The following is a 5,235-nucleotide window of genomic DNA, read 5'->3' on the forward strand; positions in this document are numbered from 1 at the left end:
TCTTTCTCTGATTGACTTACTTTGCTCAGCATAATACCCTCCAGTTCCATCCACGTTGTTGCAAATGGCAAGATTTCATTCTTTTTTGATGGCTGCATAATATTCCATTGTGTGTGTGTGTGTGTGTATATATATATATATACCACATTTTCTTTATCCATTCATCTGTCGATGGACATCTTGGCTCTTTCCATAGTTTGGCTATTGTGGACATTGCTGCTGTAAACATCGGGGTGCACGTACCCCTTTGGATCACTACATTTGTATCTCTGGGGTAAATACCAGTAGTGCAATTTCCGGGTCATAGGGCAGCTCTATTTTCAACTTTTTGAAGAACCCCCATACTGTTTTCCAGAGTGGCTGCACCAGCTTGTATTCCCACCAACAGTGTAGGAGGGTTCTCCTTTCTCCGCATCTCTGCCACCATCTGTTGTTTCCTGACTTGTTAATTTTAGCCATTCTGACTGGTGTGAGGTGATATCTCATTGAGGTTTTGATTTGGATTTCCCTGATGCCGAGCGATGTTGAGCACTTTTTCATGTGTCTGTTGGCCATTTGGATGTCTTCTTTGGAAAAATGTCTGTTCATGTCTTCTGCCCATTTCTTGATTGGATCATTTGTTCTTTGGGTGTTGAGTTTAAGAAGTTCTCTATAGATTTTGGATACTAGCCTTTATCTGATGTCATTTGCAAATATCTTTTCCCATTCTGTCGGTTGTCTTTTGGTTTTGTTGACTGTTTCTTTTGCTGTGCAAAAGCTTTTTATCTTGATGAGGTCCCAATAGTTCTTTTTTGCCCTCGCTTCCCTTGCCTTTGGCAAAGTTTCTAGGAAGAAGTTGCTGCCGCTGAGGTCGAAGAGGTTGCTGCCTGTGTTCTCCTTTAGGATGTTGATGGACTCCTGTCTCACATTTAGGTCTTTCAACCATTTTGAGTCTAAATTCTGTGTGTGGTGTAAGGAAATGGTCCAGCTTATTAAAGACTCTTGAGCTAAGAAGTATTATAATCAGTGCTGTGTATTCAAAAACTCCTGACAGCAGTGTTCAGGATAGATTGGAAGAAGGTGGGGAACAGTAAAAAAGCTATTGCCTTAGGGCACCTGGCTGGCTCCCCAAGTTGGTAGAGCATGTGACTCTTGATTTTAGGGTCTTGAGTTCAAGCCCCATGGTGAAGCCTATTTAAAAAAAGAAGCAGCAGCAGCAGCTGTTGCCTTAATACTTATAAAATACAGGGATCTAGGGGCTCCCGGGTGGCTCAGTCGGTTAGCGTCTGCCTTCAGCTCAGGTCATGATCCCAGGGTCCTGGGATCGGGCCCCGCATCGGGCTCCCTGCTCCGCGGTAAGCCTGCTTCTCCCTCTCCCACTCCCCATGCTTGTGTTCCCTCTCTCGCTGTGTCTCTCTCTGTCAAATAAATAAAAATAAATCTTTAAAAAAAAATCATGATCCCAGGGTCCTGGGATTGAGTCCCACATCAGGCTCCTTGCTCAGCAGGGAGCCTGCTTCTCCCTCTGCCTACCGCTCCCGCTGCTTGTACTTTCTCTCTCTCTCTAATAAATAAATAAAATCTTTTAAAAAATTAAAAAAAAATACAGGCATCTGAACCATAGAGTGACAGTGCTGATCATGAGAAAAAGACAGATACCAGAATTATTTATGAATCAAATTCAACAGAACCTACTGATTAATTAAATGTGGGTTTAAGGGAGAGAGAATAATCCAAAATGTCTTCCAGGGTTTTGACTTTAACAATAAGGTAAATAATGGAATAAGAGCAGTTTTTAAGAGAAAAATGATAAGTTTGGCTAGAGCACGTTGAATCTGAAGTGCTTGTGGGGGGGCTAGAGGACGTTCAATCTCAAGTGCTTGTGGGGGCATCAAGATAGAAATAACAAGTAAGGGGCGCCTGGGTGGCTCAGTCGTTAAGCGTCTGCCTTTGGCTCAGGTCATGATCCCAAGGTCCTGGGATCAAGCCCCGCATCGAGCTCCCTGCTTAGCGGGAGGCCTGCTTCTCCCTCTCCCACTCCCCCTGCTTGTGTTCCCTCTCTCGCTGTCTCTCTCTTCCTCTGTCAAAATAAATAAATAAAATCTTTAAAAATAAAAAAATAACAAGTAAGTTGAATTTAAATTAAAATTTTAAGAAACAAAAGAACAGGGCGCCTGCGTGGCTCAGTCGGTTGAGCCTCTGCCTTCGGCTCAGGTCATGGTCCCAGGGTCCTGGGATTGAGCCCTACGTCAGGCTCCCTGCTCAACAAAAGGCCTGCTTCTTCCTCTCCCACTCCCCTGCTTGTGTTCCCTCTCTCGGTGTCTCTCTCTGTCTCTGTCAAATAAATAAAATCTTAAAGAAAGAAAGAAAGAAAGAAAGAACAAGTAAACAGATGAATATTTTTACCTGCCAACGAGAAGTCTGGCCTAAATGTATAGATTTGAAAATCATCAGTGTAGAGCGTGGAGAATATTTTTTGGTTGGTTGCTGTTTTTAACTATGGAGTTTTGCATTCATTTTATCCTCAAAATATCCCTATTAGGTTTGTTGATTTATTATTCTTATTTTACAGTGAACAAACTGAGACAGCTAGTAAATTACAGAGCCAGGGCTTAATGAGTATGTACTTGGGAGTAAATGAAAAGTGGGAAAATGTGTAAGTAAAAAACCAAATATAGATTATGAAAAGGTTAACTAAAAAAATAAAGTTTTAGCACACCCTGTGTTACTAAGGATATGAGGAAATAGTCTTCTACATTGCTAGTGGAAGTACACATTCACAAAATATATACATTAGATTTTGATCTTGGCAGCATCTATCAAAATTACATAGTAGTTCACACACACACACACAAAAATACATAGTAGTACCACTCCTTGTGGTAGATGCTGTGATGTACCTCCCAGAATGGATAAATAAAGTATGGCACATCCATCAGTGGATTATTATGCAGCCCTAAAAATAATATGAAGGCTATGAACTATTCCTCTCAGATCTCTTCCCTTGCAGGGAGGCTCCATCTGCTAAGCCCTGAATCTACCACTGCATTTGCAATGAGGCCACACTCCCCATGGACTGCTCCCAGCAGATGACTGAGCATAGCAGGATGTTCAGGCAGGTCCATTCCTGCAGGATGCAGGATTTCTCTGATGTGTGACTTTGTTTTAAGGAATCCCCAGGTTTAAGCCTGTCTGAAACTTTCTTAGAACTATGTTGCAGTCTGAGTCACGAACCACCCCAACCCTCCTAAGTCCCCCCACCCCTCCTTCATGGGGCTCAGATCAGCATCACTATCTGATTGTCTCGAGCTTTCTCCTTTTTCTCCCTCACAGGCATTTCCTCCAGTAAGTCTCTTGCATGTCTAATCCCATCTTGGCATCTGCTTTTGAGAACACTTTAACAATGAGGAAATTGTTTAGGCACTGATATGAAAAGACCTCCAAGATATATTTTTAACTGAAAAAAAGCAAGAATCAGAAGAGTGTCTGCCATATGCTAAAATTTTCATACAAAAGGAAAAATACGTATTTGCTCGTATATGCATAGAAAGACCACAGGAAACCATTTGCTCAGGGAAGGTAAATGGCTTGAGAATCAGGGATAGGAGGGAGAATTTGTACTGTATACCTTTTTGAATTTTGATTCATAAAATGTTGCCTTTTCAAAAGGTGAATATTAAATAATTTAAATGAAAAAAAAAGTATGGGCACCTGGAGGGCTCAGTCAGTTAAGTGGCTGACTCTTGATTTTGGCTCAGGTCATGCTCTGTGTTGTGAGATTGAGCCCCATCTGGAGCCCCACGTCAGATTCCCTGCTTGGTGAGAAGTCTGCTTGAGATTCTCTCTCCCTCTGCCCCTCCCGCCGTTTGTGCCTCTGTGTGTGTGTGTGTGTGTGTGCATGCGCACATGCTCTCTCTCTCAAATACATAAATCTTGAAAAAAACAGTAGGAGCTTGGCTAAGAATGGAGAAAGAGTTGAACCTACATAGTCAAGAGAAGTTCAGAGTTTGGTTTTGTTATTAGTTTGTTTTTAATAGGAGGAAGAAGCTTTTCATATACTGAAAGGAAAGAACTGGTGGAGAAAGAAAAGTGAAAACATAGGAAATATTGGGGGTAAAATATGGAGCTTCTAGGGGACAAAATCCAAACAGAGGTAGCTTCACACGAAAAGGGAGAAATCTTCAGAAGGTGAGTGGGGAGGGTAAGACTAGGCCTCCATGAAGGAAAGGGAATTGAAGAACTGAGAGATTCCTAGCCTCCTTATAATAAAAGTACTAATTTCTATATAACATGGGAAGCGCGATCAAATGCAGAGGAAAAAAAGCAATGGGGCTTGAGCAGGGGGCTTGAAGAAGGAATGATGGTTTTGGCATATTTTTTTTTGACAAGTAAGCAGAGTGAGAATGAAAGCTAACATTTATTGAATCCTAGGCATTTTACATAAATTAGCTTACGACCATTCTATGAGGAAGATATGTATTATCTCCATTTTGCAAATAAAAAAACCAGAGGCTCTAGGAAGATAAATTATGGAATGTTAGTTACAGTTAGTGATAGGATTTAACCCCAGGTTTCTATGACACTAGAGGATGATACTGTCAAGTATTAACAGGGCTGTTTATCAAGATCAAATGATTCTGAGACATTCCATCGTCTGTGTCTTAAACTCTACTTTGTTTATGTTAAAATTACTACCTCTACTTTATTTTTCTTCATATTTGGTTGATATCAGTCATCTCTTTCTGCTTTTTCAGTGCATGGAAGAATCATAGGGCTTATGAAATACAGAGATTGTAGCATTGCCACAGCCATTGAGATGTTCATTGTCCTAGTATGGTTTTTTTTTTTAAGATTTTATTTATTTGACAGAGAGAGACACAGAGAGAGATGGAACACAAGCACTGGGAGTGGGAGAGGGAGAAGCAGGCTTCCCGCCTGGCAGGGAGCCCGATGTGGGGCTCAATCCCAGGACCCCGGGATCATGACCTGAGCCGAAGGCAGACGCTTGACGAATGAGCCACCCAGGCGCCCCGTGATGTTCATTGTCCTAGTATGTTAAAGAGGCCTTCCTTGCCTTTGCTTTTCCACTCAAACAGCAACAGTTTTCTGGCCAATCAGATTTCAGAGTATTAATTGCCATGTAAATACCTGTAACTCTTCTGGGAGGCATATTCAGACTATTTAAAATTGATTAAAAGTCTGATAACAAAGCTTCATATAATAAGGATGGTCTGGGGTGCAATTCTGGAATTCTGG

Source organism: Callorhinus ursinus, unplaced genomic scaffold (assembly GCF_003265705.2).
Source record: "Callorhinus ursinus isolate GAN/ISIS: 27379988/994484 unplaced genomic scaffold, GSC_fseal_2.0 scaffold6, whole genome shotgun sequence".
NCBI lineage: Eukaryota > Metazoa > Chordata > Mammalia > Carnivora > Otariidae > Callorhinus > Callorhinus ursinus.